The sequence below is a fragment of the Dermacentor albipictus genome, chromosome 2, assembly GCF_038994185.2.
Source record: "Dermacentor albipictus isolate Rhodes 1998 colony chromosome 2, USDA_Dalb.pri_finalv2, whole genome shotgun sequence".
Classification (NCBI taxonomy): Eukaryota; Metazoa; Arthropoda; class Arachnida; order Ixodida; family Ixodidae; genus Dermacentor; species Dermacentor albipictus.
In genome coordinates, this window is record NC_091822.1 from 134411227 (window position 1) to 134437817 (window position 26591).

At 48.3% G+C, this 26591-nt stretch overlaps 1 protein-coding gene across 4 annotated transcripts in view; it reads left to right on the top strand.

Annotated features, from left to right (window-relative positions):
• The window catches only part of LOC135917996 (microtubule-associated protein futsch-like), a 302288-nt gene that overhangs the window by 43809 nt on the left and 231888 nt on the right, over nucleotides 1–26591 (top strand). For 2 of the 4 annotated variants that reach the window (XR_010569510.1, XM_065451659.1), the window contains exon 1: nucleotides 14227–16101. The exons of 1 other annotated variant lie outside the window; for it this stretch is intronic. The gene's annotated coding sequence lies outside the window, so the exon portion shown is untranslated. Of the gene's footprint in view, nucleotides 1–14224; nucleotides 16102–26591 lie in introns of those variants that run through there. One more of the 4 variants, XM_065451688.1, reaches the window with a different exon arrangement.

Below are 26591 nucleotides of genomic sequence, written 5' to 3' on the forward strand. Positions count from 1 at the left end.
GTGTAACAAGCGGTACTTACTCTTGCCAACATTCCGGGGTTGAAGTACTTTCTTTGGAAGTTAACGATACAACGCTGGCGGAAGAGTGAAGTTTTTTTTTATCCTCGAGGAAAGCCACCATTTGAGAATCAGGGTCGGCAACAGAGGCAGTTTGATTATGCGGCAAATGTCCGTGGACTTGATCATACAGATTCATACCATTGTTTACTATGTCAGTCAATATTTTTTGCATCCAACAACCGCACACGTCTTCACTCTACGATTTCACATTTTGCAGCGTGAATGAAACACAAGGGGGCGGAGGGGGGGGGGTGACACCCATTTACATTCCCGACAGCTGATCGCACAGGAGACGGGCAAAAGCGGCAACGGTTTTGTATTCGTGTGCTTTCACTGAGGCAACGTGTGGCGGACCGCCGAGAGCGCCATCTAGTTTCTCTAGAGGAAGCGGCTCCGCGAGAAAGGGTCAATACAGTTACTGTACATGCTCCCACATACAGTAAGGCTACCGTCCTACTGACAGTAGCGCCCATTCGGTGTCGGGATGCAGAGAAGTGGTGTACAAGGCTTGCTCGGCACACCTACTGGTCAATAAATCGCCGCGTTACGCGTACCAAATGCGTCAACACGTGCGGTGCCCGGACGTTTTACTGTAACAGGAAGTAAATGCTCAAAACGACATTCACTGTGCCCATTCATTCCACTTCGCTGCTGTCGTCATCAGGCCATTTCCTCATCCTCATCTTCAACCTCGTCATGCGGCAGGCAAAAAACGCAACTTCTTCCACCAAGTGGGTGTCTCAATCATATCCCCGCAGCATTGGGCAGTTGAAAGCGCCAAGCCTTGGTGCTTGGAAATAGGTGGTGTTCAAATCCGTGCGCTAGCGACGGTTTCCTCTGAACAAGAGGAACTGATATCGAAAGCTATGCTTTTACTTGTTGCATAAATAGAAGTGATTAAACAAGCAAGTCACGACCATCATGTTTTAGAAACCACTATTTGTGTGAGGTTTCATAGACATGAAGCAGACTCTTATGCGTGGTCATGTCTGTGGATGTATTTCGGAGCTCAAAGCAGGCAATACCGCAGTGGACGGGGCCCATGCGTCATTGTGCCTTGAGCAAAGAATTTGTTAAAAGGACTACAGATGTACAGTGCTGGAAGCCTGATCCTCTCGCGTTAAATGAGTTTTCTTGCGAGAGCAATTTTATGGGCACTCCAGTCGCATGTATTGTTATGTTTGTGCCTTGGGATTTGCCTGACGGGAGGCCAGTGCTGTGGTGTGTCGACCGTGGAGGCAGCAGTCGTCATGTGCCCGCTTCGGGCACATGACGACTTAGTGCACGGCTTGGGTGTCCTCGCGGCTGCACGGCGTCAACGACGGAAGAGGCCGTCGGCTCACCGACTGCTATTCGGCCCCTCCTCGTGCGGACAGCAATGCACCCCACCCCTTCCTTTGTGCGGCGGCGCCCGGGGGCAACCCTTTTACCGACCACCCAAGGACTATGTTTCGACACCTTGCCTTGCAGATTGTTCCCTTTGTCGTATGCCGGGCCATTGAACTTGCCCGGCGCACCACACCGACCGACCGCCAGATTGGCCTGACGGCGCAGCGCGGTGCCCGGAGGCGCCGGCCACTGAAAGCGGCGTTGGGACCACGGAGGCTGCCCGGACCCTCTCTCTCTCGAAATTGTTCGTCCTTAGGGACCATCTGGGGAATCTGGGGACGGGGAAGTGTTATTTAAGCAGCTTGAAGCTGCTCGGTTGGTCTCTCTCCTGATAACCACGCCAACTTGTACATACTGTATAAAGAATTCTTCGCCGAGAAAGCTCTGATCGTCTCTGACTCTGCGTGAAGTGGGGTCCTGACCTCCTGCCGGCCACGCATACCTCGGCACACGCAACAGTATGCCATCGGCGTCGCCGGGAGATCCCCTATAAAGTTCAGGGGCGATAAAATCGTTGCCGCGCGCCGCATGTTGTATGTGCGAGTGAACGCGTGCCAGGGTGAGCCGGTGATCGCCACTCTATCTCGCGCACGCAACGGAGGAAAGTGGAGAGGAAGCGCGCCGCCTTCCATCGCGCGCGACGCTTGGGGGAGGGGAGGGAGGGGAGGGGGCGTTCTTGTGCAGAGGGCCCGGGCGGGCGCGCGGACCCGGCCGGACCGCTGTATGTTGAAAGCCATCTGAGCGGGATACTGAGTCCGCGCTGCGCAGAGTTTGCGCGGCTTAGTTCGCCTTGATCCAAGCGGCAGCACGAAGGTCAATTCGCTCTCTGCTGTTGCAGCAGTCCCTCTTTACAGCGTTTTGAAAGCGAGTTTCCGAGGTCATCGAGTGAGCTATGCTCCTCTTTGCTTGTGCGCGCGTGACACCATGTTTGTTAATCTAGTTAGCATGCTTATGTTTACAAGCTTATACGGCCGACAAAATTAGTATCCTTACTTCGTGTAGCTGTCCACTAATTTGCTATCGCAATCGATGCTTCGCTTTTCGGACGAAAAAACTTCCATGTTCTTTTTCCTTCTGTTAAAACTCAAAGAAAGAAAGAAAAAGTAAAAAAAAAGGAAAGAAATAAAAGAAAATGGCCTTACACTCTTTGGTGCGTTTCGGGAACAGAAAATGACAATACCTAATGATGAGCTTGCGACATCAGACCGTGTGACAGTAGCCCCCGCTGTACTTAGCCGCTGTGATTAGCACAGAGTGGTCCGTCGTACTTGATTGAGTTATATCAGCTACCGAGTCGTTCCATCTGTCAATATAAATATAGTTGTCACCAATGTACATAAAGAAGGGCGTTAGTGTTGATGCCTTCGGCACTAATCACAACTCTAGCCCAGAATACTATACAAGAAAAAGTATAACAATAACGTCTAGGAGAAGGGCACGCCGTTTTCTCTTCGATTTCGAAGGCAAGAGCAGAACGCTCACAGAGATTTTCTTTGAAAGAGCTACGGGCGGCCGTTCCCGTGTTATTGAAGCATTTCGTAATGTGCACAAAACGGTAAGCTAGGCTTCCATGACGAGCGCTTTGACTTCTTTCGTCTGTACGGAGCTGAAAAATTGCTTATACGGCGTAGCGAAAGATGAATACGCAAGCGCAGAATGATAACGTGATCCTTCAGGTATGAGTGCCGTATATATTGATTCTAGTGCAATTTATTCGTTGCTCCTAGGTGAAAGATTATACGGGAATACAAAATCAATCTATCCGCCCTGTACGTCTACTGGTTTCCTAATGCTTTATCAACGAAGAGGAGAGTGGGGGGTTGAGAAAAAAGAAACTCTCATTACGCAGAAAAAGCTGGCGCTAGAACGCATTATGATAAGCATTTCGAAATGAAACAAGACCGCCTCTTCAAAGGTAATATTACGGGTCGACATTTTTGAAACGCTTGGTATTCCTGATTAAAGAAGAAATTTCTGCAAGAATCTTTAGATTGACCCAAAACAGGCTGTCATCTCCTCCAGTTTGTTTATACATCTTTTCTGACATGTAAGACTTAAGGAGACGTTAAACACTATTTGTTGCACCGTCATCGACTTGCTACAGTGCGCAACTCTTGGAAGCCCTTCAGCATCCAAGCACCTTACATGGTAATTTAGACGGTACGCGATCTCCGCAATGAAACTGAACATTTAGTGGGGGTATGTTCGGGCTCCTATTGAAGTTCTTAAACGGCGTGGACTTAAACTGTGATTGTTAGCATTTAGCAAACGCATTTCGCGGCGTTACGCCGGGCCGGCGACCGAGCTGGCCGGTGTGGCATCGTGCACTGGGTGGCTCACAGTTTGCGGCTTCCGTTCTGTTTTGAATAGCTGTGCACGTCTGGCGATGTGCTTATCAATGAGGACGCACCGAACAGCGTACCAATATAATTTGTTTCTCAATTTCACCTGAAAGGCGGCGCTGGATAGCAGCAATTGCCAGCAATTCCAGGAAGATTAGATCCGATTGCAGTCAACCATCCTCCACCTCCTCCTTACACATTACGAAACATACCTGCCTTTGCAACGAAAAATTGCGGAGTCTTCGTGTGATCGCGTCCGTACAGATGATGGCTTTGGTTACCGAGAAAGCTGCTCTACAAACACTCCAGAGTTGCCTCAGAGTCTGGAAGCACAACTGCTACTACTTTGCGCCCAGATAGGCACCCAAGAGCATAGAGTTTCATGGAAAATTTAATAGAGGTGCTAGTGTCTACGCAAGCTGCAAGTGTCGTGGTTCAGCCAGCAAAGGAATGATGGTCCCTACTTAGATTCACTATAGGATACTCGAGTAGGGCAGTGTGTCGTTTCGCGTAGCTACACAATGTGAGATCCGTGGCTAATTTGCTAATACGGCTCAACTTGCAAACAGCACTACAGCAAGGGCAAGGGCTGCGAACTCTACAGAAGTGACAAATGGTTTTTATTTCAGTGCGTGACCCAACAACGAGGGCCACTGTCCTTCGAAAATGCAGGCGGTTTCCCCACGAGCAGCATGTTTAGTCGCCTGTCAGAAGCAGACTCACTTTCTCTTGTATTGCAGTCGCTGCCTCGAATTGTTTGGTGGCCACGTGACCAAGCACCGACTTCTTGGAAGAGGGCTGCGACTGGCAATCGAAGCCCGTCGTTGGTATAGGTTTGAACGTGACAGACGCGTAGACAGCAGTACGTACGCTTACCGTCTCGTAAACAGGGCTTTAGTCAGATTCCATCCAGTAGTATGGCGTGTTTTCTGTTAAACATTTTACAGTCATGTTAGCGGCCGCCACCAGGAGATGCCAGAGCTCGGCATGGACTCGCATAGCACTAGCATTCAATAAGTGTTCCCCGTCAGCGACAGTGACGCTGTTTTTACGCAATGACACTCTTTCGGTCAATACGCTCGATAACTACTAAGACTCTCCGGAGCAAACATACTCAATTTGATATAGGAATGACAGTAGCACACGCTGAAAGCTTGTTTTAAATAATAACTGGGCCATCTACTGTCCGTGGTGTTTATAGATGTTGCAGGTCACCTTTCTCCTGACAGAGAGTCAGCAGGTTGCATTCAAACCGCTGAATGCTGGAATTCCAGAGTAGGATGAAACGCCATGGTAACTCATGCAACGCACACACAAAAATGATGAAAAGCAAGGATGACAGTCCTCTTCACCAGTTTCAGACGGCAACACAAATAAACCCGCGTACTGTCGACTTCTTTGTCAACCTCCCCATTAACGCACATCATGCGTTTTATTTTATACACGGTGTCCCAGCTAACTTTAGCATATGTATGTACCAATGCATACAAATATGCAAATATGTACCAATGCCACGTAGCTGTACAGAACCAAGGTAATCTTGTCTGCCATCGCCTGGAGATATTCACCTTATCTTTTGCAATTCGCATAATTACATAGCTAGTCTCAATTAATTAATGAACTTGTCAAATATTATAATTAGATGTAAAGTGTCAATGAGCAATGAGCAAATTGTAGAGCGACATGAAAAACTCCCGATGCAGCTTTCTGTTGCTCAATACGTGCTACATAAAAGTGTTTTTCCGAACGTGAAAGAAGCCCGCTAATGCACGCAACATTGCCGCGCGACTGGCCGCTGTTGCGTTCTCCAGGGTAGCGTATTCCACCACTGCCGACCAGTTGCGACGCCTGTTTCTTCAACCTCGACCGGCGTTGCTATTGGGTAGCGTAGCGTTGTGGGCAGGCTGCAGGCGTCCAGTAGATCATGGCGATCAGGCAGGGATGAGACGATTTCTAGTGCGAAACTTGCACGGTTTATTGAATGGTTGGTGAAAGATGAGAAGAAGAGAATGAAGTGAAAAGTACATTGCGGCACCCTTTAAATAGGCCCACTAAAATCGTAGGCGGGATCATGCTTATGTCAACGTCACGTGACATGCACCGAGTCCCACGGTGCTTGGCGACGGCACCTACATTCTCTGGACGATGTTTTTCCGAGCTTGCCTGCGCTGGTGGCAATCCGCGGGTCTTGGGGATCGTAGGCAGCTGATCCCTTCTCTTTCGTGCGTCGCTGGTTCGCGGAAAGGGCGACTGGTTGTGGATGGGCGACTGACCCATTCTCCCAGTTGACGTTTTCACAAGCTTGCCTCTGCTGGCGGCAGCCCGGGGGTCCTGTCTGGCTCGCGGAAAGGGTTTTCAAGCACACACACAAAGGAACCTGTGAACACTGCGGGGCGTCCACCAGACCGGCATCCACTAGAGACAACCATAGCAAATTAGGAATCCACCCTTCGTTTCGATGAGGCATGGTGGTAGAGCATCCTTTTTGCCCGGGGTTTTACACGCCAACCGTAGCACCACTCGAGGCACTTTAGTGTATTCGCGGGCTAATTTCACGCTCGGAAAAAACACTTTTATGTAGCACGTATTGAGCGAGAGAAAACTGTATCGAGGGTTTTTCATGTTGCTCTACAATTTCCTCCTTGACACTTTTCATTTAATTATGATATTCGAGAAGTTGATTAATTGAATTGAATTGACAATAACAATAGTTGATTGGAATAAACTTCCTGATGAAGTCGTCACACAAAATTGTTTAACCCGTTTTCAGGCGCAACTGCTTTCATGACTCAGCCGTACATAGTTTAATTGCTACCGTTTTTCATGCATTCTGTCTTTTTGCCATGTTGAATTCAAGCGTCGGCATGATTGCTCGAACTGTATAGTTCTATGAATGCACTTGTATATTCCCACCCTGCTAAGATCTTGTAAAAGATCGCAGTATCTATAAATAAATTAATTAAGACAAATTATCTAATTAGGTGGAATGAAAAAATAATTTGAGTATCTCCAAGCACCGCCAAACAACATTAGCTTGGTTCTGTGCAGCTACGTGGCGTTCGCATATTTTTAAACTCTGGCTGGGACACCCTGTATATAGAAATTTTCTGAATTTTCGTTTCCTGTCTAGAGTGTTCGAGAAGTGGGAAAAAGCGTAAAATATAATGGTTTATAATGTAATGTTTCCTTGTCAACCAAAAAAAAAAATGTTGCTGATATGCACGACGCCTGACATATAGACAACTCTTTATGTGACATATATAGCGTTCCGCTTTCTAGATAGCGCGGTCGACAGTTGCCTAAATGCCCTATGTTTTCGCCGTTTTTTCGTAGTAGTATTCCACGACCTGTCTCCACATATCCCCTGCATTCACCGCGCCTTACATTCACACGTCGACAGTGGGAGGAAGTTTACGTCAGCGGGCCTATGTTGTGACAGGCATGACAGGACACCGTATACTACGAAGCTGACGTTGACGTGCTTTCCGTTTTGTATATTTAACGCATTCATTTGAATAAAAGTTGGCTGCATGTTTACCGGTGTGCGCTGCCGGTCTCTACCTGCTGTCGTGTGTCGTCAAGTGCACCGCGAGTGCAAAGGAGGCATTCTAAATACGGAATGTGATACGATTGTCACGTACAGCGCGCCTCTGAATTGACTATGCCTGATATATCCGCCATTGATTATTATTTATTTCTTTTTGTTTACTCATATATGTGGCAGCCTCAATGAGGTCATTGCAGGAGTGGGATGAACAGCATAGAAACATTTATAAACAAGCTTGCGTGAATTGTTTCAGTGGTAGTGAACGGATGTTGCGTGGTAACGAATTCGAGACTTCATTGTTGACGGAAAAAAGCTGCATTTAGAGGAATCAGTGCGGGCAAACAAGGTTGAGATATTTAGAGCGTTGTGACTCCTCGTAGATGAGGGTTTGGAAGAAGTCAAATAGTTACATAGAGAGGAGAGACGAGGAGAATTGATTAACATGTGAAGGAATTTTAGGCATTCAAGATTGCGACGCCCTGCAAGAAGAGTGAGACCAAGTAGGGGAAGAGAGTTAGAGAAAAGTCCTTGTCATGTCTCCTGCAAACAATATTCACTGCCTTTTTTTGGACTGATTCTAGTTTTTTGACGTTGCACTGTCTGTATGGATTCCATACAACGCAGCTATATTTGAGTAGGGGGCGAATGAGGTTGTTATATGTTAAAAGTTTAGTTTCTTGAGGAGCAAGATGGTGTACGGTGTAAGTAACCTAGTTATTTAGGGCCCTTGTTACAGGTGACATCATTGTGTTTGACCGAAGCAAAGATACCTATCAACCAGCATCTACCACTGCTTCGGACGCTCGCGCAGTTCGTAAACAGTCGCTTTGCTGAACAAATGTAATTCACATTGTAAGGTATGCTGCTATTATTAACCAAAACTATTTTATTCATGGGTGGAAACCACGAATACCGAACCAAGTAGTCACACAGTGTAATCTACAGTGAACTGTTTGAAGGCTTCTTTATGTACAACAGCACAACTTCAACCGTAGCAGAACGGTACCCACGCTGCTACGATCGTCCCATATGTTTCATTGCTCCTAAACCGCAGCTTAAAACTAAAGGAGCTAACAGGTGACCTAACAGGTCACTAGTGTGACCTGTTACAAGGTCACACTAGTGAATGGAATTTTCAGAAATACCCAACTGATCTCCGAGGCTGATTGTAGGCTCAAACACGCGCGAACACATCGCGCTGCGTACTTCTCCCGCCTCAACGCCAGCAGAAACTCCAGCCATGCCGACTTAAACCACTTCAGTACGCCTCACAGAACCGATTTTCACGTAGAAGACGCCACGTCACACTAAATGGACTGCGCGAGCGCAGAAACAAACACCAGAAACCAGCGCCGAGCGTATACCCGACATACAAGCTCGCCCAAGCCAGCATGTCGACTGCCCATAGATGGCGCCACTGCGCACGCAATATGGTGGCACCCATGAAAACACGGTCTATACTCGCGGACAATTTTGGGTGGCTATGAAGGGTATGAAGGGGAAGCTACGGAGGCGAAGCACGCACAAGTGAGAATGCGTCGGAGAGGAGTCCCGCGTTTTCATCCACGTTAGTTTAAGATGGGGAAGAGACACAACGACAAATAACTTTACTAATGGTCCTGAGGAACCGCGTTGACGTACCTCCCTTTTCAGGAAGTCCCAGTAACCGTCGCGGGCCGCACCCACGTCGGGGTCGGAAGGTCGTGGTCCTCCGCCCTGTCGCAGGCCCTCTGGACAGCCCGTAGTTGCTCTGAGAGGTCGCCGCTCTTAAGGGCTGCCTCCCAGTCGGTTAGAGTGGCAAGCGGTGAGCTGCGTAACGCAGGGCATTGCCAGAGCGTATGAGATAAGAAGCAGTACGCCTCCCCACAGTCTGGACAGTGGGGTTCTACATTAGGCGCGGAGTGACTGAATCGGTTCCTGGAGGGGGAGTGACCCCGTTTGGAGCATGCGAAAGGCCGACGATTGTGGTCTAGTAAGTTTAAGATGTGGTAGCGAAAAGGCCCGCCGAGCAAGTTGATAATGTGCCAAGATTTCATGGAAGGTGACAAACAAATCCCGGTACAGTCCTAAGTCGCCACCCGTGATTGTCATGGGCCAACTCATTGGCGTTAACAACATCAGAGTGCACATTGATTCCCATATTGGCCGGGAACCATTTGATGATATGAAAACCAGCAGCACCCTCGCTGCCGATGATGGCCGCCGGTTCCTTTAAGATCGAGCCGGAGGCGAACGCTCGGGCTGCAGACCTAGACTCTGAGACGATATCGGGACGTAGAGGGTCCTTCTGTGCTATAGCTATAGCAACCTGCTCGGCTACTGTTGCAGAAGCCTCCTGCACGGATGCTGAGTTAATGAGAGTGCCATTGGAGTCAACCGGAACTACGGCATAGTGATCAGAGCACCCGTACTGGGCGGTGTCAACGAAACATGCCAGATTCGGAGTGGTCACAGCCACTTTTAACAGGGAACGAGCCCGGGCTACCCGGCACCCTACATTGTATTGAGGGTGCACGAAAACATAAACACCTTATTAGCACTTGTCAAATGAGATAAAAGACATCTATGAATGCAAAAATGGACTTATTTTGCGGCTTTTCCATTCCGCGTCTGGGCAAAGGTGAAACCGCCGCACGTGGAAGCTACGTCGATTCTGCATCTGTTCCGAGCAACCAAAAGCACTGGCAAACGCTGGCGGACTACTTGGGGCGGTAATACATGTGCAAAAGCTACGCCCCCGTAGCTTTCCCTTCATAGCCAGAGAAAGTCCGGAAGTATAGCTATACCCTGCAGAGAAGTCGAATAGTAATAAATTGTAGTAGTAATACGTATCACTATATGAGAATGTGTTCAAGCTTGAGAAGAAAAATATTTTTTTATTTAATAATTTTGAACATTAGAAGGCGCGAAGCATTTCGTTTTATAGTATATTGTCCCCAAGCAGATGACAAACGAGGCACGCCAACTTCCGGGCAGTTCACCGCTTGCCGACTGGCTGCTCTCTCCCTCCTGTTCTCACAAACTTTGCGCACCGCCCACTTTGTGACGTTGCAGCGGCCAAACGCATTCTGTTCCGAACCAAGATCTCCGATTCCCTCTCACGTGTGCCCTATCACCGGGCCCGCTCTGCTCCGTCGAGGTCCAAGCCAGCAAACGCGAGCCAGTATCACGAGCGTCCAAGGCGCGCTCATGACGTGGCGTCGCAGCCAATGCGAAATTAGATGCCATTTCGCTGTTGTTACAGACGCCGCCGGTATTTTGGTCAATGGGCCATTTGAGGCTTTCACATATAAAAATAAATAAATGCCGAGGAGTCGCCCATGCCTGACAATGCCGTTTTTAACGCGACAGCATTAAGGAGCTCGTGTCGCAGAAAAACCGATGTCGTTGGTGTCGGCGTCAGTGGCGTTGGCCGTGAGCGATAAATCACAGAAGGCACTTCATAAATAAAATACATCTAGCAAGATGGGCTGGTGGGAATCGAACCAGCGTCTCCGGAGTGTGAGACGAAAACGCTACCACTCAGCCACGAGTTCGTTCCTTCAAAACGGGACAAAATCGCCTCTAGTGAATGAGGTGTTGCCTTAGAAACGTGCCGTTGAAAGTTATACTGCGGTGTATATCGGTAATCATGACCACGTAACTTACAGAAGTCGTAGTTTCACGAGTAGCGAAGTACGTTTCCGCTACATTCCTTCTCCGCCCTGCGCACACGCAGAGCCATCTTGCGGCAAACACAAAAGACCCCCTCCTCGCAATGTACGGCGCTGCCGCGACACGTGGCGCGCCACTCGCCCCATGATCGCGTCCGCCTTCATGTTGCGTCGGGGCCCGGCTATCTGTGCCGATCGCGACGTTTGGCTGGCGTAGCGCGTTTGAGTAGGCGGTGCGAACGGGGTGCGATAACGCTATCGCGTTCCACTCTTGAAGGGGAAGCTTAGGCATCCTCTAATTTTTATTGGCGCATTTGGTTCTCAATTTCTAGTTTACAGGTAGTTATTCTGCAATGACTACGATTGTTTTTTGTCATACGAGAGCAAAAATGAACAGAGTTCTCATGCTAGGCATTTGTCACTCGGGAATAAACACGGCAAAATTAAACTGGCTTATGCTTTCACCAACTGTCATCCTTTGAACAAAGACAAGTTCTTGCTTCATGGACTAGCGCTGCCTGTGTATCTCGCGCTACGAAGCCACTGTTGTCTTTCCTCAGTGAGACTGTTCTCAACCAGACACTTCAGTATAGCACTAAGTGCTGTGTTCTGTTAAAATGAAAGTTCTCTGTTTAGCCTGAAAGGCGAAGCATCTATTGTGATTGCAAATTACTAGACGGCTATACGAAGTAATGATAGTGGTTTTATCGGCATGTATAAATTGGGAAACGTTCGCTTTCAAACTAAATTAACAGGCATTGTGTCAGTGCGCACCGGCAAACATGAACACATCATAATTGATAAGCAGACACTCGATGTCAAATTACTGTTGTGAGGAAGTGCGGCAGCAGCAGCGAGCGAAGTGACCTTCGTGCTGTTTGTCACTTAAGCGCAAACTGTGCGGCGAGGACGCAGCACGCACAAAGGTATGAGCCGTTTGCGCATCGCTGCAGTGTGCAGCGCTCGTAGACTGGAGTCCTCTGCAGTCTCTTGCAGCGCCCTGTTGCAGTGACCTATGGCTATCGTGTCTACACGATGGTATCTGCTGACGGTTTCGTGTCCCGGTGTCCAGATTGTGGTGGTGCCTGGCATTTCGTCGAGGCTGTTGATGATATCGCATGCTACTTTATTCAAGTGGCCGTTCGCGTATGCTCGACATGCCGATTGTCAATCTGTAAGAACATATGTTTCCTCATGCTGTATCGGCATCGATGGCAATGGCGGCCTGTTCTATTGCTGCGACGCTGTGCGTACAAATGGAGGTGGATGCCAGTTCCTCCTGTCCGTGTCCTGCCCCGCTGATTACCATGCCCTACCCATTCGGGTACTTTGCTGCATCTGTCCAGCTAGCAGTGGAAAAAGTGCCGTATCCTCTTTCTATGGCTTTGGGTCGTGCTTTTTTCTCTGCCCATGTGATATACCGGGTGCATGTTACGCGCAATAGGGGCCACGTTTATTTGTTTATGGAGGGACTTCAGGAGCACCTGTTGACTGTTGGTTCTCGTCATCGGATATTGCAATCTTAGTAGAATCATTTTGCCTGCTCTAGTGAAGTTAAGATTTGTTCGACCTGTGTACAGTGCGGCTACTTTGCTACCCTACACTGTAGACACAACTGAATCCCATTACAACTGGTTCAATTCGTTTCTCATACATTTGCACTAATAGAACTGACTTTGTCAAAAGAAAACCCTCGCTAAATTTTGGAGACCTACCTGAATTGGTGACAATGGTCAAGTACGTACCTATAGCAGTGGAGCAACGCCGCGAACAAGTGCTTGTAGGTTTCGTAGAGGTTTTCTACATGCACACACTTATCGTTTTTTTTTTACCTCCGACTCGCGTGAAAAGCTGTCTTTCAAAAATCGGATTGCGCGCACGGGGCAGGCCCGGCTTTTGCACGCACAATGTAACTATTTCCGCGATGTCGTCGCTGAAGTCTTTGAGACCGATCTAGATAAGATGCTCGACAGCAAGGACTATTTCGCCTTCCACGAAACACCTCGATTCGACGCCACAAAAGAGAAACGGGAACCAAGCATAAGAGCCGCCGTCATCATGACTGTCATAGCCATCTTTCTTTGTTTGGAGAGTGTTGACAGCAAAAGTACTGAATTCTGCAGTTGACAAAAGGTTTTGCGTTGAGGTGTATTTCAATAGCCTCTCTACTTGTGCCTTTTCTTCCGGATTTTTTTTTTTTTTTTTGAGGACGAGGAGCTCAGATTTGTCTGGGGAGCATTCCAGGCTGCACTCTTCGGCGTATTCGATGACAACGTCTGCCGCCGCTTGTAGGACGTCCTGTTCTCCATCCGAGCCTCGAGTTGCCCAAATGGTAACGTCACCCGCATATATGGCGTGACGAACGCGTGGAATCTTCTCTGGGTGCTCTGGGAGGCTTTTCATGGCACCGTTCCAGAGGAAAGGTGATAAGACCGATCCCTCAGGAGTGCCTCTACTTGGGACATATTTCGCTTCTCTTTTAGGGGCATCCACGCCTACCGTTGCCGTGTGGTCCGTTATGAATGCTCGAACATAATTGTACATACGTTGGCCGCAATTCAGTTGCGATAAGTTTTTTTTTTTCCGTAGGATGGCCTCATGATCTGATCATGATCGTTGTCAAATGCTCCTGTAAGGTTCAGTGCGAGTATGCATTTTCCATGTGCAGTGACATGCTCCAGTACTTCCTTCAATTGAAATAGTGCTTCTTGATGCGACAAATGTGGCCTGAAGCCGTACATTCTGTCAGGAAAGAAGCCCGTGTCATCCACGTGAGGAATCACGTGATTTAGCACCGTGTTTGTAAAAGATTCCCCTGGCACGACGTCAGGAATATGGGTCGCATGTTGGTGAGGCCTGGAGGCTCTCCTTTTTCCGGTATTGGCACTATGTGGACGTGTTACCATTCCTTTAGTAGTGTTCCCGCTTCAAATTGGTTATTAAAGAAAGTCGCTAGGGCTTCTACCATTTCGTCGTCCAGGTTTTTGGGGACTTCATCTGTGAACCCGTCTTGTCCGGGTGCTATGATTCGTGTTAGGAGGGAGCAAACCACTGTCCAAACTTCCGGCGTATCGAATGGGGGATCTAGATCCCCATTTGGTTTTCCACTATGGTTTGGTATGGTTTCTTTTTTCTCCCTGCGTGGTCGCCGAAGTATTTTGCCTCTAGCTCTTGCAGAATCTCTTCGTCCGATTTGCGTGGGCTGCTTGCGACACAGATTGATTCGACGAGCAATCGGACAGAGCAAGGAGGGTTAAGAGAAGAATGGACAGAGTGATGTCTTGAGGCCTTTCATATACCTGCCAGGCCCTGGGAGAGGAGGTTAGGACCATATAAAAATTCGATCAGGGATGAAGCATCTGTTCGTATATTCCGGAAATGTATTTTTGTTTCCATGCCTATCGCTTGTTTTTCTGACTTTCTAAAAAGCACTTAACGCTTTGTAATTGAGATCATATTGAACACATACTGTTATGATACCTCGCGGCGTCCGCCAAATCTCAGTCTTCTCCTACCGGCACCGATGGAAACATGAAATATAGAATGTATTATTTATCTGCATTTCATACTTGGTCTCGTTTTTGGTTGCGTTGCGTCTCTTAAAGCCCAGTCCAGAGTGCCAAGTTTCACGCATGCCTAAAAGCGTAAAGTTTATCGCGAGTATCGCGCCAATACCCTATCTCTTTGATTAAGGGGAGTAGCCTCCTAATTCTTTGTTTACGTACAAAAGCAGCCCAAGGACGCACTTCAAAGAACGATTTCTCGATCCGGTGTGCACGGGCGACCGAACGGCGGCTTTTCCTCGCATGCACGGAATACCTGCTGCAGGCCCGGCCAAGTCCCCAGCCAGCCGCTCGATTATTCCTTCCCTCCGTCGTCGCCGGGTGCCACGTGCTTTTCTATCTGCGCGCCACTACGCCGGCGCGGCTTCGCGGAGCGACGCCGAACCTCGGACGGCGGCGAGAGAGGCACGCGACGGAGCCCAAGCGACCGAGCGAACTGCGGCGCGCCGACAGGGGCGATCGGCTTTTAAACCCACGGGGCAGAGCCGTATTGGCTGGCGCCGGAGCTGACGTCGACAAGACGGCGGGCACCGAGCGCGCGGAGCACGCACATACGCACGCACCTTGCTTGCATCGCTTGCCGCCCAGCGCGTTGGCTGTCGCGTCTGCTGTTCCGCGAGCGTGCTTGCGAGCCGCCGCGCGACGCCGCTGCGGCCCCGTTTGTGTGTGATACATGCCGTAGCCATAGCCGTTGGCGCGGGGCTGTACCGTTTTCTTTTCTCCCTCGCTCGTCGCCTGCCGCCGACCTCTCGTGTCGTTATCTTGCAAGGAGGAGAAGAAAGGGGAGAGGAGGCGAGAGGAGTCACACTCGCGCGGGGCCCAAACCTCCCCTTCCCCCTTTGTGTGCGCCGCCGTTGCTTCTGCATCGCGTCATCATCCCCGTCGTCGCATCGACGTGGAACGAACGAGTCGGGCCGCCAAGCCGTCCCCGGCCGACTTTCCGCTTGCCACCGAACGAACCTTGGCGACGAGGATTGTAATTCCCATTTATTTTTTCGGCGACGTACAAGCTTCGACAGCCAAGTCGGATCCGCTTCCCTGAACCAGTCCATCTATGTGCTTGTGTCGCGTCGCATCGCACTCGACGCCGACCTCGTCGTCGATTCGAAACTCCGCGACCTCTCGTCGACGCCAAGTCTTCGTCGACTCCGAACCTCCGGCAGTTGCGTGAGCCCGTGAGGATACTGCGAAACGGTGGTGGGTGGTGCGTGATTTCTTCGCAATCGTCTTCGACGCACCGAGCCAGTGATTGTGGTCGTGCGACGTCTTCGAAGACAGCGCTGTACGATCCTGAGCGCCCACGGCGACTCAAGTGCGGCGCGTGCGTTTCTGTGTGCCTGAAGCGTGTTTTCTACACCGAGTTCTTTTCCGTTTTTTCTTACGGGGCGTAGTGCCTGTTCCCCGCGCTGACGACTTGACACGTGATGATGGAGGAGCCCGTAGCGGACTCCCTGTTGTTGTAACCGTGTGGCGGGAGGACCGGCTGAAGAAGCGGGACAGCACGTCAGTGGCAAGAACCTCAAAAGAAGAAGCGGAAGCACGTTCAGGTATGCCCACTTGCCGATGTTCCGCGCGCGGTTTACCGTTGCGGGACACGCAGCCCGTACGCGCAGCGCAAACATGACGAGCAGCGCCTTAGGACGGCGGCATCTTCATTACAACGCGCGTTACCGTGCTCGCAGCAGCAGCACGGCTTGCTCGCTTCTTCGCCGGCCCAGCTGTTGCGGCATTGTCTCTTTTCACCATCTGTCTTTCTAGTTTTTCTCTCGCACTTTCTTCTCCTTTCTCACACGTCGTTTTCTTTTCGTTGTTTCATTCCAGGAGCGCGCCGACGTGACGCGTCGCCGGCATTTCATCGGGTCGACCAGTGGTGGTTAAATGTATCGGGCCGGTCCGCGTTGTCGGCGTACTTGGCAATGCCTTCGATGCTTACGAGTGTAGGCGTCTATTCAGTCTGTTTTTCACGGTTGCGAGCTCATAAGTGCGAGCTGGTATGCAGTTACATAGACGAGCGTGCTAGCCGCCTTTCTTTTTTTCTTTCCCACGCGGAAACAAACAGCTAACGAGTCGCGTTTGCTATATACAGATGCAGCTGAGCAGCTCGGCGTGGGCTTGGACGCGTGATCTTGGTAATAAGTTTGCGAATAGCTCAGGCGAGGCTTCTAAGCCATGATATGTCCAAGTTTCAATATCACTTTCTATTTACATTGTGTTTCTGTGCCTCTTCTTTCTTTTTTACGTAATGCTCCACGTTCCGAAATCTGTGAAAGTCAGCGGCCCGCAACCACTGGGCGCCCTGCGAAAGCTGCTTTCGCCGCTGAGGTCCGCCTTTTTATCCGCGCGCGGACGCGGTAGTTCCCCGTGCTCTCAACAATGGCACCACTGCTCGCGTGATAACGAGAAGCGCTATCGAAGGGCATTGCTATTACCCCAGTGCTGGCGATTGCATTCTGGGAACTTGCGAAACTTCCGGTCCCCGTCCGGTTGCTCCCGCCACCGTACGCAGCGCGTGCGTTTGATTCGAATGGTCGCGAGGGAAAATGTCGCGAGGTTGAAGCGATGCGCGAATCGCCACTTTCTTATTTGTCTCGAGAGAGTCCTGTTGCAACCACTACGTCATCCATACCTTCATACTTACGTATACGCCTTCTTTTTTTTCCTTGCTCCCCCCCACTTCCCAGGCGACGATGCGCTAAGCAGTCGCTTAGAAGCTCTCGAGTTGGTCCCCCCTCGATAGGGCGCTATGTACGCGGTGGAACACTGCTATCAGCGCCAGTTGTTTTCCGTCCCGAGTACGCCGTTCGAGTGGCCGCGATTGGGACGCTCCCGTTATTTTCTCTCGCAATCACTGCTCCCAGATAAGCCGCTCATCGATTGCCGCCGTGACTGCGCTTCCATGCGGGCCCCCGCGGTTGTAACTGCGGAGTTCTTCGGTGCCTTCGCTATTTCGGAATCGTCAACGTCGCCGATATTGCATTTCGTGTGCGTCCGACATTCGACCAGTGTGGCGGGCCTGTTACAATCGAATTCGCGACTGTTTTCCTCGCCGAGTAGATTTAGTAATCGTCGTCGTTATGATCCTTCTGGACTTGTTTGCAGCCACGTTCTTCGTTTCTCTTTCGTTGAACAGAACGGTAACTCGCGTCATTGTGTTACTTTCATTGGGACTTTTTTAGATGAGCAGGTTTGTAGATCGCTTCCAGTAGTGTACTCGTTTCGATGCGTAAATACGGCTGGTAACGCATGCGCTTTCCCAATCGCTGCTTAGCGTAATAACCGCCGCGGTCGCATAGTTGCCATGACGTTCTACTACGGTTGAATGTGAGACTGCGCGTTCATTTTCAGGTTGCAGTGGTCGCATCTAGATGGGCAGAAGTACGCAAACATATGCTTGCACCTATCTATGGTTGCCATACAAAGAGCGTTATGTGGTGGAAATTTGGATTCAGAGCCCTGCGGTTTGACGCCTTTCAAAGCCGTTGCGTTGCTTCGGAGCGTTAAAATCAGTCAATCAACCAATCGCTCTTGTATAGTTAGCTCGGTGGGCTTATTCGTTGACGGTTATGCTGGATTTCTGACTGTATTTCTTTTTTTCCGTTACGTTTGTCTCTTTGATATCGGTGAGCTTCGTGGATACGCATACGGGATATGTAGTGGTTCAGAGTGTTATATTCATTTAGATCTTTGTGGTAATATCAAATGACTCTTTGAAGCGTCCTGATAAATATATTTTTATCATAGCTATGTTTGCGGTTGTTCGGGCGTGTTTGGAAAGCATGATTTGATTGTCCTTAGCAGGCTACAACGCGGTGAGCTTGATTACCCAGTTGTGCGCAACAAACAAAATTTGATAACGTGGGGTAACTCTCGTTGCTCAGCGAATACCTTCACACGTAGAAATCGTGGGAAATGAAGGGGCTTATCGACTGGCTTCAACTTGCGCTCATAACAACTGCGTCCGCTCTGAAATTTTGTGCAAGTTTGATGGCGCTCGTCGGCTCATTCGTCGCCACCTACTCAAGCAGCATCCAGACCAGCGCGTCGCAAATGGAATGTTGCCGCCCCATGTTCGCGGTCGACCCTTGGTTCGTCGCGCTAGAGCGCAACTACTCAAGCTGAGGGTTGGCTGCGTGAACGTGTGCGAATGTTTATGCAGACAACGACGTGTGGCCAGTCCATCGTGTACGTCTTGCGGTTGCTGCTAGACACTTTAGCACCTGATATTGGAGTGTTCCGCTTTCAGTGCGCAGCGCATGTCGCTAGTGAGGGACTGCCATCTCCTTGGCCTGCGGTGTATACGACACTCTACGGATGTTTGTGCCCGAGTGGTTGTGTGTCTCGACGCGATCAGGCTCATCGCCTCTTCTTACCTTTCTAGAATTAACTTAGGTTTCACGTTTGTAGCTCACACTATTTCTTCTATTTAACAATCTGTAGTAGCATGACCTTCAGTGACCGGCCCTAATGTGGGTGACCTGTACTGTGTGTTCTGCTTTATTCTTTTATATTTTTCCTGTTGCTCTTTCTTTCCTCCTGTATTTCCCATCTTCCATTTCTGTGTTTCTGTCACCTACCTTCTGCAGAGTAGGCTGGCGTTGTGCCCGTTCCGGTCGCAGTTGCCAGCCTGCTCCTCGCTTTCCCTTTCCTGTTTAATGTATATGTTTTCAAAATAATAATAATAATAATAATAATAATAATAATAATAATAATAATAATAATAATAATTGTAGGTCTGGGTGACCCCTGCGTACGGCCATCAAGAATACAACTTGTAGAATCGTCCAAAGTGCTCGCTTGTCCTGCTTTCGGCAACGGCGCGGGGTTTATTTGCAATGCATAAACAGCAATATAAAAAATGGCATAGATGTTCTGCAAAAAAGGAAAGACAAAAATTACCAACAAAGACAGGTATGTTATTTTATTTTAGCTGTAAAATATGCAATAATTTGGCCACTGGGAGTACCGCCTATTGTATTAACTTGGGATAATAAAAACACGAATAAGAAAGTAATGAAAAACTATGTGAAACGAATTCTAAAACTAAATAACAGCCGAAACAAGTCCATGGATCACAGAGAAACACGGAGAAAGAAAAGGAACGTGTTTGGCAAATAGTGTTTGAATAGTGGAATTTTCGGAAGGGGAATATTTATTGCAACATTGGATATTTTTTTTCCTTTGTACTCAAAGTTAAATATAACGTTTGCCTCAGATCCTTTTAGTAAACATTGCATTTTCTTTTTATGCGCGCATGCAGTGCCGTTCGGAATGGGACGTTCGGTCAAGCGAGGAGCTTGCATATGATAAACTGCTTTCACTTATCTGATGCGCCATGGCAACGACAGTAAGGAAACAAAAGAACAGCACGTCATCTCATACGTGTAGAGGGTCGTGTTTGAAGGAGGGAAGTATGATACTTCACGGCACCGAGCGTTGTTTTAATATCCTGAAAACATGTTGATGTTAGTCAAATGTGATGCTTTGCCCTAATCGAAGCAACGAATTCGCACGTAGGTTGCCTAAAAGCGAGGAAGTCTTATACACTGAATGGAAATTATTGTGCATAAGTGTTCGGCCCGTTCCTTAGCTCAGGAACTTGTGCCACGGCGCAGTGACCGCGGCTCCCCTGCAGCACAGTCATTAGGAACAGCCCTCAGTCTGGTCGGTCTCTCTCCGTCGAGGCTCCAATAAACGTTATTACGCCCGCAACGTCAACCAGAAACTAATATTCGGTAATTTGGAATGGTGGGTTCTGGATGCGAATACGAATCGAGTAGCGAAGAAAGGCTGTTCGATTCGTATTCGAAATTTCGAATGGTCGCAAACGCCTAGAACGTGGAGCGTAGGAAGATCTACAACTACCGAGGTAATCAGTGAAAATGTCTTCAACTTGGTCCCCACTGAGTCGTCCCGAGCAGGCCCTGCACCATATGGTGGTCGCTGCAAGAATGGTGCGATGAAATGCGCTGTTCCCTATACTGCGTGCGTTGTGCAGTATGTTGGTTGCTGCAGCGTTGGCGGCGGCATTTCATCTACAACTGTACTCTGGGTTCATGCAGGTGTCGTGATGGCGACGGTGTTAACTTTATAACTAGAAATTGTGATAGCAAGTAGGTCATGCGGACAGAAAACGTAATGGCAAATACTGTCGTATGCAGCCTTGCTGCAGTTCGGCAAGCGAGTACAATATATGGTTTGAAGAAAGACCGGTCAGGCGAAGAATGGAACAAGATACGTCAGCACGAATGACTGTTGTTCATGACTTATATAGCGACATTATTTACTTGATCAAGCTTTATTTTTTCTTAGAATGACGAGTTTGGACAGCGGAGCTGCAACCTGCGCACTATTTTTAGAGGCGGAAATGCATTAATGCGCACTTACTACCTATACACACCGCAGAAAAGAGATGAAAAACTATCATGGCCTTAACACACGAGTATATGCAGTCTCCTTGCAAAGCGTCTGAATATTAGGAAAGTAGCTTCAGGTGGAAGCTTCAGCTTTCGACTCCTTGCGGTCGGTTTGTCGAAGTGTCAGGGATTCTTCGGGACCCTCTCTTCAGCTTTAGTTTACGAAATGACGATCGTTAACGGTCGGAAGCCGCTTCAAAGACGCGTGCAGATAGACGCGCACAGTCCACATCGTGTGTGCCTGTGTCATGGGAGCTGCTGCTGCTGAAGTTAAGGTGCGCATCCTGTATGCTACCCGCACGCACCTATAACATCAGGCTGGGGCGAACACTGCAGTGCGAGAATCGGAGTATGTCATTCGCTGCTAGCAGAGTTGGAAATATGGTAGAAGCTTCCTCGTGCTTCACTGTTACAGCACTAGTGGTACGTTACTCGTACGAAACTGGAATGCCGATGGAGCATTTCGATCGTGGTCAGAGCGCACAAACACCTGAAGAAGCAAGGAACAGACAGAGGGCGAATGAACACCGATACAGGGCTCTTTCACTGTCTGCTTGTCCCTTAATTCTGCTCGCTATGAACACTATCGAAATGAACCGTTACCAACCCTGAGCTTCCACACTTGCACGCTGATGGAGCCTTTTTCGCCATTGATGGCTAAAACATTCTTATGACGTCGTCCCCGAGCCGCTAAGCCTTGGTAAGAGAACGCTCGTCATTACGATACCAGTCGTGCACAACACGGCAGTCTACTCTGATCATATATGCAATGTGGCCTGCGTTGCCTCGGCATACTCAACGCCGCCCATAGGCACCACCTATGTTCATTAACAACTTCGGGTGTTGGCATGACGTCTGCGCAAAATTTGTCTCGTAGGGTAAGAATTATTTTTCGTGGACTGAAATACCGTGGTGGATGCCCTTTTGTGCGCACGTAAGATAACCACATGCGAAGCGGAGCATTATGGTCTGAACGCGTTTTCTATCAGTACGCTTAGTTGTCTTATTTACGTAACTGACAACACAGAGGTGAATTGGGTTATTTGACAAAATGCGGGAGCAGGCCCAAGCTCAAGATAAAGCTGGGAAAAACTACACTTAAAAACGGCCTTCGCTTATACCCTGATCTGCGCACAGCATTTGACCCACAAACACGATATGCTGTAGCTCACGAAAATCGCAAGAGCATACCGTTAGAAACAACGACAATTGTTCGTCACTTGTAACCGTGCGTGAAGCCGCCCTTCCCGAGTCCTCTGAGAGGATGAATATTGTCTATGCGTGTGATACGTCGTAACATTTTATTAGTTGATAAGAGCTATCTCGAGTCCTCCGGATCCGCAGAGTTAACGTATCTACGTTCTGTACCGCTTGGCGAAACTGCCGGCCGAACAATGGCGCGATTAGCTCGACCTCGAGTTGATGTCACCGCCTCGGAAAGCAATGGCGTCGCGAGATTATCGACCGACCAGCCAGCCCTTTGACTTCGGCCCTATCAAGCGCGACTATCTCGAGAGCTATATTAGTGGTCGTCGGTACACACCTAGTGATAAGAGAGCAAAATTTTCTCGTAGTTTGAAGAGGACTCTTGTGCCCTGGACATGGTCTTCTTCTGTTGGCGCTCTCCTGCTTTTCCTTCCAATGGTTTGGAGCGACTGCTGTGAAAGAGAGAGAGATGCAGAAACAAAGCCGGCAGCATTTGGGGTAGATCTGCGTTGCAGTATGTCTGGCTCATGTTAGTATTATTGACATAATGTCCCGAACGTTTATGTCGTGCCTATTCCGAATCGCGAGAGCGCAAGGATTCAGATCGATTTCGACCAGCAGGCTCTGCTCAGTGCAAGTCGCATTGATGGGGGAGATGTGTTTCCGGTTACGCTGCGTAGAAACGTGGCCGCGGCACTCTTCAATCGAACGCGTGACATCGCGCTTAGTTGCTGAATGCCGTAGATAGGTTGTTTACGAAAAACTTGTTGCGCGCTGCCAGAACCGATTTGGAACCTGCTGACTAATCATTGCCGTGAGAAAAGAAGAGTCGGGCAAAGAGAGAGAGAGAGAGAGAGAGAGAGAGAGAGAGATCAAAGGAAGGCAGGGATGAGTGGGGCAGGGTTGCGCAAAGGAACACCGGTATATATACGTACTTCTATTGGCTCCTTTACGCCGTAACTCGAAGCGAGCGTTGGAGTTTCTCGTTGTGCCATCTCAAAGCAATCAGGAGAAAAATTTTACCGCTTCGTTGCGTCCTGCATACATGAACTCATATTGTTTGCAGCGTTTCGAATACATCCCTCATGACAGTAGTTTACGGCACAGATTACCTTTTGTTGCTTCTCTTGCGTCAAATTTTTCGCCGTCACCAACGTACGGATGCTTTTCGAAGCATCGGGGCAGAATTGCGCAAGTCGTGCCCACCAAAGGGCCCAAGCACCGGCGCACGACCGGTGAACGCGCAGTTCGTACTTCACTCGTGCATGCGGGCCGCCCGCTATGTTATGTTGAATGTGCCAGTTCTCGTCAAGTTACCGTAGATCGTTAACGTGTTATTTTGCTCAGCAGTAGGTCGTGCACTTCGACGGGTTCGGTCAGCGTAACGTAATAGACAAGGAGGACAGAAACAACGACGGCAAACAAGAAACCAAGTCTTTGTTGTCTTTCTGTAATCCTTGTCTGTAACATTAGGCTGCTCGAGCCTGTCGTTACCCTAAAGCATTGGGTTTGGTCGGTGCTCTGCCTCTTCTGCCGAGAACAGTTTGAGAGGTGTCCTCCGCTTACAGCGATACGGTTGGAGTGCGAGGGCAGTTGACAGCCGCCACTTCGATCTGTCATCCTGTATAAGCCGAAATAATGGTGGCGATCCCTTATTTCCGAGTAGAAATGAATATGCCACGGCTTTAAGTGACAAATTCTCGGATCGATTACGAATAGAATAGCGAAGGCTATTCGATTCGCATTCAATATATGGGGTATTGGCCCACTCCAAGAAAAAGTAAGAAAACAAGAAGGAAGGCAAGAGAAAAGCGCGATGACGGAACGATATTTTTCGCTTGTATATTGCGGTGTGGAAATCAGTGTTCAGCACTTTATCAGCACTGTGCTTTTAAAATTCTCGTTTATGCATTAACGTTTTAGTTATGCGCTGACAGGCTGTTGATTCATGTGCCCTTTCCAGTTCTCGCCTCTGAAATTCTTTTCGTTTTGCGTTATTCGAACGAAGCTTCTGGCCTAAGCTCTTGCGGATCGAACAAAAGTGTAGAGTTCATTATAGTTTGTAGCGGCGAAAGAGCGTGTATACAGCGAAAATGTTGAAACACGACGACGACATTTTTTAAAAAGTTTTTTAGCGCGATTGCCGCATGAATTGCAACAAACATATGATTATGTTTCCCAGACTGCGAGATCTCGTGGAGTCAGCTTTCCGACATGGGCAAGGCACATGCCGCAACAAAGGGCGGAGCTGACACATTGCGGGAGTTCCTTACGAAAATACGCATTAAAATGTATATACAGGTACTTTGAACCACTGTGAGCTCTCGAAGACGAGTGAGTGGATTTTCTCTCGCCTTCTCTACGTTCCCCCGCAGGCGATCTTCGCTCCTCGCTTCGTACTTCTCCAGAAGACACCTGGACGCTGTGTCAGTTCCGAACGTTACACGTCGGCGCTGTTTTCTATTTTTTCAAAACACGAACCACTTGCATTTATCGGGTCTCCGCCGCTTTCGGGCTGCGCGCTTTCTGCTTCCGCACGCGGAGTGCAAGGGCACGTTACACGCGGCGAAATGAATTGATTACGATCTCATTACGATTACGATTAATGATTACGATGAAATCACGATCTGATTACGATGCACGCCGTAGTGGAAGAAACTCCGAATTAATTTTGACCACCTGAAGTTCTTGAACGTGCGCGTAATACGCAGTGCACGAGAATTTCTTGCACCCCCCTATCAAATCCGGCCGCCGCGGTCGTCGTCGCACCCGCGACCTCGAGCTCAGCAGCCATGTCCACTGGGCTATATATACCTGGCGGCTCAATTGATTGCCCACGAAAGGAAGTGAGAAACGATTGAAGGGCGATGCGTGCGACTGCACGGCATATGGGTGTGCTATAACAGACTTATCTTAACTGGTGTCCCTCGTATGTGCACCGATCGACGGCTTTTTAGCCTCGCGACTTCGTGTGCGTGATCCTGTGGACGTCGCGACGAATGAAGAAGGCACCGGAAAAGCCCGGAGAGGAGCGAGCGATTGTTTCTCCTTTAAAAAAAAAAAAAATATCAGAGGTGGCGGAGTGGCCTATTGAGAAATTCTGTCGCGGGTAACTTGAAGTTCACAAGCATTGTGATGTCGGAAAGTGTGGGAGAGCGCGTCGCTCTGTTCACGATGTAAACGTGGCGCGCGGTTACTGGCCGATGTGTGTTATTTTTTATTATCCCCTTGCGGCGTCGTCCGCGCGGAAGCGAGCTGCGTGACTCACAAAGCTGACTTCGTGCGGCAGTGATGGGCGGACACTTAGAGAATGCCGTGAAACGTATGTGCGAGCACTGAAAATGCCAAATTCTTCAGGCACGTCGCTCACGGCTGTATACTGGCGAGCTCCGTCACCGTTTCGCAGTTTTCTTTCTCCGTTTCGCTTCCTTTCTTTTTTTACTTTGCGACAGGCGTCGCTTAGACCTTCGCTCGTAGTTTGCGTGCGACGCGCATTCACAATGTTCCTTCTTGGCCCAATGTACATAAAAAATAAATAAATGAAACGTCTGTATGATTATGTCGAGCATTCGTCAAAATTTAACTTAATATTTTTTTAGCGGGAACAATTAAAAGAGAAAATGCAGGCGTGGTTCTCAATAAAATGCTCGCGAACTCCTTCCACAGCCTTAATATGAGAAAAAAGATAGATGCATATCTATCTATCTATCTATCTATCTATCTATCTATCTATCTATCTATCTATCTATCTATCTATCTATCTATCTATCTATCTATCTATCTATCTATCTATCTATCTATCTATCTATCTATCTATCTATCTATCTATCTATCTATCTATCTATCTATCTATCTATCTATCTATCTATCTATCTATCTATCTATCTATCTATCTATCTATCTATCTATCTATCTATCTATCTATCTATCTATCTATCTATCTATCTATCTATCTATCTATCTATCTATCTATCTATCTATCTATCTATCTATCTATCTATCTATCTATCTATCTATCTATCTATCTATCTATCTATCTATCTATCTATCTATCTATCTATCTATCTATCTATCTATCTATCTATCTATCTATCTATCTATCTATCTATCTATCTATCTATCTATCTATCTATCTATCTATCTATCTATCTATCTATCTATCTATCTATCTATCTATCTATCTATCTATCTATCTATCTATCTATCTATCTATCTATCTATCTATCTATCTATCTATCTATCTATCTATCTATCTATCTATCTATCTATCTATCTATCTATCTATCTATCTATCTATCTATCTATCTATCAGATAGATAGATAGATAGATAGATAGATAGATAGATAGATAGATAGATAGATAGATAGATAGATAGATAGATAGATAGATAGATAGATAGATAGATAGATAGATAGAT